Source organism: Triturus cristatus, chromosome 10 (assembly GCF_964204655.1).
Source record: "Triturus cristatus chromosome 10, aTriCri1.1, whole genome shotgun sequence".
NCBI classification, from domain to species: domain Eukaryota; kingdom Metazoa; phylum Chordata; class Amphibia; order Caudata; family Salamandridae; genus Triturus; species Triturus cristatus.
This window is the reverse complement of record NC_140593.1, coordinates 328,180,536-328,192,341: the sequence shown is the minus strand read 5'-3', so window position 1 is coordinate 328,192,341 and position 11,806 is coordinate 328,180,536. Positions and strand designations below refer to the sequence as shown.

At 48.4% G+C, this 11,806-nt stretch overlaps 1 protein-coding gene across 1 annotated transcript in view; it reads left to right on the top strand.

Annotated features, from left to right (window-relative positions):
• Positions 1-3,292: 3,292 nt before the first annotated feature.
• The window catches only part of HYCC1 (hyccin PI4KA lipid kinase complex subunit 1), a 410,819-nt gene continuing 402,305 nt past the window's right edge, over positions 3,293-11,806 (top strand). Inside the window, exon 1 of the mRNA XM_085631524.1 lies at positions 3,293-3,649. The gene's annotated coding sequence lies outside the window, so the exon portion shown is untranslated. The remainder of the gene's footprint in view (positions 3,650-11,806) is intronic.

Sequence of the window (11,806 nt, the reverse complement as noted above, 5' to 3'; positions counted from 1 at the left end):
AAGATACATCGCCTAAAACCGATAAAGGTTAACTATTGTCTCCAGCAAGAAAAAAAAAAAATGTTTAACTTGTGTTCCTCCCCGAAACAGACACTTGTGAGCCTATGACAGTAGCACCTCGCACTTTTTCATACACTTAGCAGTCCCTGGAGAAAAATATGGATAGACAGGGCTTGTGTTAGAAGAACGAGTCTCTACCGGGGAAGCGGGTTCAAATTTTGCTAGACCAGGAAGTTATTGGATGTCAGACTTCTTGTAACACTTATAAGGTACAGGAATGAACACATAGCAGACCTAATGATGGAAATTTGCAAGAACACTCACAAACCTGCATCACAGCAATGATTAAAGAGTTAATAGACTTCCACCATAGAGCGACCGATAAACGTTTCCCCGACCTCTTGGGGTTGGGAGAGAGAGAATGAAGTGTGTAAATGTCTTCCCAACCAGTTCTCTAAGATTTTGTTTCTTGTACTCATTCAAAGATAACACGTGGTCATCGGAGAAGAGGGGTCGGACGTGACGCACAGCCTGGCTGCGGATCATGGAACATCTATGGCCTCGACCAAGGGGGAGCCACGGAGCAAAAAGAGGCGGGACGAGGCACCATTCTCAGCATGGAAAGCGATAAAAAGAAGGGCTATCCCGAAGCCCCCTGCTCACTGATCAGCTCATGCCTGAAGTCCCAGCCCGTCGAGCCCGATTGATGGGCTCAGTGCTAAAAGATTCTGCTCTCCTTGGTCCGCTTTTTGATCCGATCCCACTCCACCCCCTCCTCCCTCGGCCTCCCAAGGCACGTCCCTACTCCCCCCCCCCCTCTCTTTTCCATATGGGATTTTGAACTTGACTTGACGAAAAAGGAACGAAATGCGGGTACCCCGTCTCAAGGTACCTATGATAAGATCAGTTAAGGAACAGGACAAAACAGGACTGTGATCCGAGAGCAAAGAGTGGTCACACCCTGCAACGTGAAAACCTGGATTTGAGCTGGACCTTATCTCTACCGCCGGTGCTCAACAGTGCCAACGAAAGAAGAAGAACAATGAGAGCTTACCAGTGATGGCTCGCGGTAATAGGACACTGGAAAGAAGAACTCCCTTGTGGACATTACCCCCCCCCCCTTCTCTGACTGTAACTCATGTTGAGTTGAAATTCCTCTCCCAACCACCTTTGAATTGACTATCCTCCAATCAAGTTCCCAAGGTCTTTTATCGGTCACTTCCAACTGCACACTAATAGTTAAGAAACATTAACTTAGTATAAATGACAATTGTATAGCATCAGCCGTACACATGACTATGCTGTTTAGTTTGATCCACACGAAGTCTAGGCCTTAAGTAATGTACGTAATATTCCTTGTTTTGTCAGACCACTCTTTACGGTATCAGGTTTGTGTTTAAGCGAGCTTCCCTCCACCTATCTCGGGTCTGACATATGACGCAGCTGATGTAACTCTGTATGCGCTACCTCATCGCCTATCACTTCAACTGCATGTAATTATGTACAATTGTGTCAGATTATTCCTGTCTGTCCTGAGACTCTGTACTTTGAAACAGGAACGCATGAAAGCATTTACGATGTCGTGGCTAAGAATTTAACGAAGATGGATGTCGGCTAGACAAGCTGGCTAGATATGTTGAAAAGGGAGGACTGTTAAAATCTGGTCTGCGATGTCAACATAATCGGCGCCACCTTGTCCCCTCTCAGGCCCGTACGCTCACTTAAGCAGTAGCCATTTTGAAAGCACCATGGCCCCTCTGCCCCTCGCCAATCACCAGCACGTTCCCTTGGCGCTGCAAACATCCCCCCGCGCGCCGGCCACCCCCGCTCTCTCATACAGGGGCCATAAACCCTCTCCTTCTGCGTGACCCTGCCATGGAACCACATCCCGCGCCTGACCAACACCTCCTTTCATCCCATACATGGTCATACATCCCTTTGATAACCCCCTTCCTCTGCGCACGATTGTCCGAACCGATCCCAGGCCATCACCTAGCCCTGCGGATGCAGTTTATTGCCCCCACTGTAAGGGAAACACCTCACATCAAAGGGATTACAGTAGATCAAGGCCCCCAACCCCTGAGACCCGACCAGTCACACACACCCCCGGGAATTGGCGGAATGTCCACCTGTGTGATAGCCATCTCTTACTGTGGGTGGGGTGGGGACTTCCACTGTAGATATGTGTAGGAACAAGCTTGAAGTGGGGATTCCAAGGATGCCTTTCCGTACATCAAAGTCTTAACAAGAATGTGTCACGTGTAATAAAGCAATAAACCTGTGTATAAGAGGCCAGGCCTCAGAGATGTGGGTAGAGCACCTCGAGACGATACCTTGCTGTCCGATCTGACGTGTTCTGCTCCGACGGAATAAAACTTTGTTTCCTGCCTTCCAGTCTCCGGCGCCTGCCTCTTTTGTTGGTTAATTATCGAATGGTATAAGAGGCGATTACCGCCGGGCAATACTTGAAGGTTATCGACTGAAGGTGCCGCTACCATTTAAAAAAACTCTTCTAGCTTGATGTTAGGGGCTTTGGCAGATAACCCTGGAGGACGTGGGGTGTGATTTTATGGGTAAGACCCTTTGAAAGGGTAAGAGTTTGCTGGAATTCAGATTCTATCTGCGCTTCGTGTGGTATCTCTCTTCATATAAAGGACTGGGACAGGAAGGATGGGCTCGTAAAAATTAAAGATTAGCAGTTCATCATTAAGACATAACTCCATTTCTCCTCTGCCTTGCCGTTCTTGCTAGTCTCTCCAGAGTTGTATTCCGGCTTCAAGTTTATTTATTCCGTTTCCCGGAAAGCAAAATAACCGTTTGTTTTCGGGGAAAGGATGAAGCATTCAAGTCCACGAGCACCCATAAAAACTGTAGCAAGGAAGAAAAGAATCAGAATAACAAGGATTACCGGAAGTAATCCAGGCAGTTACTTCTCACAGTCTGGGCTGTTCTTCATAAAGAGGCATCACTCAGAGGTTCCGGATAATTGCTAAAGTGCGTAGTTCTTAATTTACTGTGTGAAAAGCAGTTCAACGTGACACGGCCCTGTGAACTGCGAACACGGCGCGAGGATCTCGCAACCCAGCGCTGTCACGAGTCACGGCGGTGCAAGTGCAGATTGTGGTGTCTCGCCCGCCCTCACCCGCAGAGGAGCTACACGGAGCCGCGAGCTCACGCATCTCTCGCGGCCTCGGGGCAGGCGGAGGGCCTGCACCGCCCCCAGGCTGCATCCGGAGCAGCGCCGCCCAGCGGTACAACAGCAGAACGTCTCTGGTGGACCACGGCGCCCTACAAGGAATAGTTTTCTGATATTTGGCAGGCAGAAGGAGCGCTTGGAGCCCGAGTTCGGCTCTCGCTGCCTGACGTCATGTGTCGGTTCGGGACGGCGGGTTGAGTCACCCGGGGGTGTGGCGCCCGGAGATGAGGCTGCGATGCGCCGCTGCACGCCGGGAGGCAGCCGCCCCGGCTCCCATGGAGCTCTTTGTTTTCCACCCCCTCGCCTGCAGTACTTCCCCTAAGAGAAACTGTCGCTTGTAGTCCTGCGGAGACTGTTTCTCGTGAAGGCGGTTTGTTTCCAGGAGAGTGAAAGTTGGAGTCCGAGCTGAGTGCAGAGGAAGCGAGAGGGCAGCCTCCCTGGCAACTTTACTGGGTGAGTACAGTCCCGGCGTTACTCTCTGTGGGTACGCGGGCTGGTGGGCACCACAGTCCTGGCTGTGCACTCTGCTTTACACCCCCTGGCTGTGGGATCCCAGGGCTGGCGGGCACTGTCTACAGTCCTGGCTCTATGCACGCTGCCGTACACTCTGTCTGTGGGCACGCGGGGCTCGTGAGACTCAAGTCCAGGCCGTGCACTCTGCCAGTCTATGGGCACGCGTGGCGGCGGGCACTGTCTGCTGGCCTGGCCGTGCACTCTGCCAGTCTATGGGCACGCGGGGCGGCGGGCACTGTCTAATGGGTTCTGGCAGCTGTCACTTTCTCAGATGTCATTGGTGTTGCTGAGGGTTTCCCACATCTGTGCCCGGACTGCGGCTGCTGCTGGCAGGCACCCGCCTGCTGTTGCTGTCTGTAAGGTGTTCTAGTTATTCCTGTCAGAGAGGCGGAGTTGTAAAGGACTTTTAAGGTGTTGCCACATTTTGTGGTTATTTTGCAGTAACCAGTTCATTCACATCCTACGACACGCATTCAGTAGCCGCGTGAATTACGCTGCCTCCCGGTGGGTGACAGGGCATGATGTTTCTGGACGTATTCCTCAAAGCTCGTTGTCGGCTGCTGCTCACGACAGATTCGGTTCCCTTTGCGTGTTCCTCAAGTTCAGAAAAGTGTTCATTTGTTTGTTTACAGTAGTCATTCGATAAAAGGCCCGCTTAGAACCGCAGCTCATAGGATGGCGGCAGTCTCCGCAGCCTGCAGATGTTCACGTAGCTTGCATGCATGGAGGGCCACTGCACCCGTCCGTATGAGCGTAGCCTTGGAGGGGAACAGAAATCACTGGCAGTGTCGGTGGGGTTCACTCGGTGCACACCGGCAGTCAGGGGTACATGCGGGGCAGAGGCGGTGGAAAAGCCAGTGCTGGCTGCTTCGTGTTTATTCACAAAGTGGGAAATATATTTACGGATTCTGCTCGTTTAAAATCCATTGGCTGAAAGTTCCCTTGTTGTAGCGGTTAGAGGCCGGAGGGCTTTGAGCTGTGGTTGTCACTCGGAGCTGCTGGCATCTGAATCCGGCTCCTTCCCAACAATTGGAGGCTTCGGTTGTTTTGTTCGCCCTTCCCTGTCGTGCTTTTATTTGCGCTGGTTCACTTGCCTTTATTCTCGTGTTCTCTTCTTACCCCGTGGGCAGTTTGCTAGGCACACGCATTGCAGTAATGCTGTTCGTTGTCTTATGTTAAGAATTCTGTTTCTCCTAGCTGTTGCGAGCGCGACTTTTATCATGCCCCGTCTTTACCTCCATCGACCCCAACTATACGTGAATTTGTAGTTTCAATTTGTCCATGACACTTTCGGGCATACAAGTCCCAGTATTCTTCTTGTTGGCTGAATGGCCAAGCTTTGGCTACGCGTCGTCTCCAGGACGACTGGTAGGTGGTCCTGGTACAGGTTCCTTGTAGGAAGGCTGTGCAAGGAGCCCAATCTTCATCCATCTTGTACCTGGGAGCGCTTAGCAAAGTGTAACGGCAAAACGTGAGGCCGCTGTTCGCCTTTGCATTAGTGCATTTAGACACAATGCGTCCTTTCTGCCGGACCAGAAACGACCATCAAGTTTTCGAAGTCCACGTTTACGCCCCTCCATCAATACCATTTTATTTATTAGTTTGAATTCTGATGTGCACCTGTTTTTTTTAAACAGGACTACAAATACCAGAATGCCTATAAATACCGTCATTGGGCCACATTCAATACTTGAGCACGGACCTGGGAAACCTGGGAGGGCTTCAGACACAATAATCACGTGGGGGGAGAGAGGCTGGGCTGTCAGACACTTGTATCCGCCCATATATTACTGTACAGATATCACATTAACAATTGGGACTTTGGAACCCGGACCTATAGTTCGATACCGCCTTACTTACGCCAGGCAACCTCCGCTTTGTAGATAAGGGGCAGATTTACAAGCCCCTTGCGCCACTTTTGCGTAACTTTTAACATGGTAAAAGTGACGCAAAAGTGGTGCAAGGGGCTTGTAAATCTGCCCCTTACTTTTTAAGGGATGCAAACCCTCCCCCACTAACCTGGCTGCCCTGCTGAATCTACCGCGGACCTGTACCGCCAGACATGGAGTCCCGCCTGGGTTGGTGGGTGAGGGTTCGCCTCCTTTTTATTATTATTACATTTAGAGTACGTAGGTCGTCTGCAGGGCAGTATCCAACTATAGGTCCGGGTTCAGAGGTCAGGATTGTTTATTTGAATCCTGAAAGCGCTGCCTGCATTCTCATAGTTTGCAGGTGCGTTGGGTCTAAATATTACTTTTTCCAGTGGCCCTAGACAGACCATGCACAGTTTTATTGTGACTTTGTTACTATGTGGACCTGTTTTTGCGTGAACATGTTTGACACTTTATGTTATGGCCCCTAATTGGTATCTGGAGCTATTTTAAGACCCGGGGCTTTCACAAGGGCTTTCATCACATGACACTTCTGCGACCTGGCTCTGGGCCTTGCTCAGTTTGTGCCGCAGTGATCCTTTGTTGCATTTCTAATGTCCCGGTGGCAAATGTGAGTCTGTATCCTTCTGACTTGCGAATTATTACTATCAGCGGCAAAACTTTTTATAAAAAAATATGTACGTCAAAAACAGATTGTAATGCTTTATTTCAGATTTCTGCTTCAGCAAGGCACATAATAAAATACGTAAGGTAAATAAAATGTACCCAATCAATAGAGGTTTGTAGCCAGGCAAATATTTATGTGTTGATATTATACTAAAGCATGTTTACGGTCCATTTTAGTTTCTGTATTTACATCATCTTATGTTGTTTATCAGGTCGTTAGAAACCCAGCTCCTTATAGTCCCTGTCCATCAAAATTAGTGTCTCTTCAGTGTGATTGGTCTGAAGATAATTGTCAGTGTCGTTCTTTGCTCGGAGCAGGTAGAACAGGCTTTCTTTCTGCTACCCTAGATCTTATTATATATTTATTTTTGGTTTGCCCTAATCGTTTCAGTTGTTTCTTCTGCTTTACATTAGTGAGGGCTTTGCATACATTTTTTTTAAATAAGATTCCGTGTAACCCTGTTGCAGAATTGTTTTTTTTTTTCAATTTAAAAATTCTGCGTAACTCTTGTTCAGATGAGCAGTCTAAATCCTTCGCTCTTTTATTGATGATTTGGCTACTCAAGTGGCAAAATGGATGTTCTCTCCCATGTAATTTTCTTGCTGTGTGAATAACAGCTCTTTAATACTTTAGAGTTTTACGTAACTCGCCAGTTTCTCATGATTTATTTGGAGTATCATGTAGTCTGCCTGTCTTCTCCTTTGAATCCACCAGCTAACCTGAGAACCCCTTTGTCCTTTCACCATTTCCACGTAAAAAGTTTTACTTCCAATGTATGGGCCAAAGGTGGGGGCTAAACCCTTAGTTCACCTCTCAAAAGGTGAAACTAATGGTGCTGTAGACCCCTCAGTAGCAGCAAGGCTTGTTATTGGGCCTTCTAGTGCGTCCTGGCTGTAATCTTGCAGAGAGAAACTGAAATTCAAAATAATGAAAATAAGAGGCCGAGCGGGCTGAATTATCCATATGACTAGTGCACTGGAAACAGAACCGTCATCTAGGTCAGTGCATTGCGTGTGTCCCTGTGGATGAATCAGTGGCTTTCCTTTGAAGCCGCCAGCCAAACGAGAGTAGGCCGCAGACATGTTTGTATGAGTTAATGTCTGAAATGATGAGCTGTGAGGGGTTTGTTCTCTTTCCATGCTGCAGGCCAGTAGGCGGTGGGGGTACATTGTCTTACTCCCCTATCTGTCTAGCCAGAAAGATCTCTCTGTTAGCCGGCAGCTGGGTGCATACGAGTGGGACAAAGAGCATCTCCTCTCAGCCTCCAGTGGGACCAGCCTCCTCCCATTCAGTGCTCCAAGCAGTGAGATATGTGTTGTAGTTCACTGGCCCATGAAACACGCTTTCTCCGTCAGTCACCCTCTCCTTGGGGCTGTATATAGCAAGGGACAAATATGACAGTGTTCTTTGGCGCCTGGAGAAAATTGGGGTTTTGGAGTGATTTGTATAAACAAATACAAAAAAATCGGGCTATTCATGCACGTTTTCCTGAGATCTCTAAGCATGGGAGTGTAGTTCAGCCGGTAATGCCCTGATTCTAGCCTTCAACACATGCATCACGTCCAGAACAGATTCCTTTTCAGAGTGAAATGTGTCCTTAGATGTGCAAAAGTGAATGGCTGTGCCCAGTTGCAAATTGTTAAAGAATACGTGTTAGGGCCCCAAAATATGCTTAGAAGCCCACCACTGGCACTACTTAATTTTGGTGTGCCAAATACCAATGTTCCACGTCACGCCTCCTTTAATCCACTACCAGACAGTCCCTGCCTCTTTATTTCACTCTTACAGATTCCTTGTTACATTTTTTTCCCTTTCCTTCGTGTGTGCTTTTCTCTCTCTTACTCTGGATCAGTCAGATGAGGAAAAATAAGTGCCAGTCCATGAAAATGAGTGCTGATGGGCTCCACCTGCAACAGCTGGCTCACATGAATCCCTGGCAGTGCCCTTTGTACAGGTTCCGCGTCGATGCTCCCTGTCGCTCTGTTTGACCTGTTGGTAGCTCGGTGCTCCGGTCCGCTGTGCTCTTTTACTGCTGAGAAAGCCTCTAATATTGGACCTTACTGCTTGGGCGCTGGTGCTGTTGTCCATAGTAGATTTACAAGCTACTATTAGAAACTTTGGGGTTGGATATATTGAATGCACTCTGGAATATATGTGTTAATTCAAATTTTCTTTAGTTGCATTTCACGAAAAAAGAAAAGTCATGTTCATTGTCAAATCGTATCCGCAGTGGGCGGTGATGGCGCACCAAGCAGTCAGTATACATCCACAAATGTTATATGAACTTAGCGTGAGTGCCATCCGGGATGATTGCTATCGGTTCTCATTACCAGCAAATGTAGACATTTGCCCCCCACCCTTAGAGCCACATTAATATAACAACTCTTCGGCATCGAAACTAGAACTCCCCATGCAATGTCCTCCCTGCCACCCCCCCCCCCCCCATTAGCTTCCACACACAAGCTCTGCATGTTACTTAAAAACTATAATAAAAGCCAGTTGTATCTACTTTATTGTCCCCCCCCCCCCCCCGAGGGTAACGAGCCTCCCTTCGTCCCACGTAAATTTAGAACCCCTATAACAGCTATATATAGAGATCAGCCTTTCACCCTCCACTGTACCTGTGTCCCTCCCACCCTGGAAGGGAGACCCTCATTCAGCTACCTCCACCTCCTCCGACATGGTGGCTAGTGTTTGAGTAATTACCCCCCAGGAGAGTAAGTAATCGGGCAGTTTATCATCTCTCCTCGCGCGCTGCATATGTGCCCCCCCCCCACTCCTGCCCACTCAATCATATCCTTTCTCCAGTTCTGTTTAAAGGGGGGTGGGGGGAGGGGGGGGGGGGGGTCTTGCCGAGCCATCGTATCGCCATTCGTCTCTTGGCCAATACAAGGCCCAGATTCACAAAACGCCTGCTCCAGTGTTTTGTTTTGGGTTAGATGGAAGTAGGTCCGGCAGACGTTGTTGATGTGATGGACACTTCCCACCCGGCAGCCTCCTTAATATGAGATAGCACTTCTGCCCAATAAACTGCTATAACAGTGCATCGCCAGACCATGTGAATAAAATCGTCCTCCCCTGACCACACTTGGGGCACACAGAGGATCTGTTAAGGTAAATAGTGTGGAGCCGCTCTGGAGACACAAAATGTATGTAATTATATTGTACCAGTTTAAATCGAGGTTTTATAGACACTGTTCGAACGGCCTCGTATATTTTTTACCCAATCCCTATCTGACAAGGCACCTCCCACTCCCGTTGCCATGTTTCTTCCAACCTAAGTCTCCTCTTGTGACGGTCTGCCATGAGTGCCCGGTATAAGTTTGTTGTGTGTCTACGGCCTCCAGCCTGGGACAGGAGAGTAGCCAATGGTGATGAAGGCCTAGGCCGGGGCCTCTGGAAACGTTAGCCACAATCGTCGGGCCGTTGCTGCAATTTCTGCTTATTGTAAAAAACTTCCCATGCCCAAACGTGAACGTCTCTTTGGCGTCCTGAAGCACGAAGAATCGGTCTCCCGGATATAAATCAGAGAACATTATGCAACGCCCTGCTTTCTATTTGTCTGACATATCGCATGTAATCACAGCGAAAGGGCGCACCACCTACTCATCTAAGTCTGGAGCATACAGGGCACGCCGCAACACACTACATACCATCCGCTCCCAGACCCGACGCAAAAGTCAAGTTATATGGGGCAATGACTCGGGGACCCTCTTCCACCACAACAACAGCTCACTCAGTCGATATCCCCATGCATTCCCTCCAATAATGACCATTCCCAGTTGTCATCACATCAAAACAGTGGATAGCATGTTGAAGCTGGGCTGGTAAGTAATACAACTCTAAGTCCGGGACCTCCAGGTCTCCCTGTCCTCACTCCCTCTTCAGGGTTGCCAGTTCTATTCTGCAGCATTTCCCTGCCCATACAGGTGGGTCAAGAGACTGTCTAATTCCCTAAAGACCCAGTGAGGGGCCTCATACATAGCACCCTGCAGCATATACAAACATCTGGGTAACATGATCATTTTAGCAAGGGCTATCTTACCTGTGAGGGATAACTGCAGTGAATTCCAGAAGTCAATTGATGGTCGAAGAGTCTGAATCATGCTCCAGAGATTCAACTCATAAGTCCGCTGTTCACCGTGAATTGCATATAAACCCAGGTTCTTGACCGCATCTAGTTTCCATGGTTTGGCAGTTGCTTTAAGGGCAGTTTCGACAACAGCCCTATTGGGAATAGGGCCGACTTGGTACTATTAATATATAGGCCAGAATATTCACCAAATTCCTGCATGGCATTCAGTAAGATCGAGACGTCAGGCTGACGCATGTACAGCATTGCATCATCAGCATACAGCAATACCACATGGGTGGTCTCACCAACCCGAATACCCCATCCACGCATGACAGACCTAAGATGGCATGCCAGCGGCTCCATTGCCATGACAAAGAGCAGGTTGACAACAGGCATCCCTGCTGAGTGCCCCGCTGCAGATGTATCTCCGCCAAGGCACACTGGCCAGTGCACACCCTCGCTACTGGAGGCGTATACAGTTATCAAACCCATTTAATGAAATCGTCTCCTAATCCCAACTCGGTGAGTACCTACCAAATATAGTCCTAGCCAACAGAATCGAATGCCTGTTCTATGTCCAAAAAGGCAAGTGCGTACAAATCATCTTCAAGTGAGAGACCTGCAACACATGGGCCAAGAGTCTTAACTTACATAGAGTATTGCGGTGGGGAATAAAACCAGACTGATCTGGGTGTATTAATTGAGGTAGTAATGGCAGTAGTCTCGCCACTAACACATGGCTAAGTATGTTTCAGTCACCATTTAACAGAGACAGTGGGCGATATGAGCCTGCTGCCATAGGGTCCCTCTCTGGTTTCGCAGCAGTACAATTATTTCCTCCATATACTCTGGAATGTATTGAAGTTATAGCCTATTTTTTATGTATGGTATTTCTATATTGCATACCTAGTCAAAACACAACAAAGTGCTGTAGATTGTCAAAGACGAGCATCAAGTCAACAAGTAGTGGGAGAGGAAACTGTGTTGTTGATGGCTACTGGATTGTGATTTAGTGTTCTCTGAAGAGGAGAGTCTTAAACTCTTTCATGAATTGGAGCAGTGTTAAGGGTGGTCATGATGAATATGGAGATGTTGTTCCAGATTCTGGTTAAATAGATGGAAAAGGCTTATGGCCTTGTTTTCTTCTTTTTTTACACTTCTTAGCCTGCAGTCTGATGGTGTTCTGGATGCAGGTTTGCTGAGTATCCCCAGAGATGGTGAGCTTGGGGGCTGTAACATATGCAGTGTTGCTGGTCGTGATAGCTTTGTAAATGACAAAGCTGGTTTTGAAGGTGGTGTGCTCCAGCAGGGGGACCCAATGGAGTTCAGTCAAGATGGGAAGGGGTGTTGTGGTGACCGCTCCAGGGCCTGGATGGTACATGCTGTGGCATCTAAGATGTCCTCTACAGGTGTCCTTGTCGATCCTGGGAGGCCATGGAACAGGGCATTACCACCATTCAGAT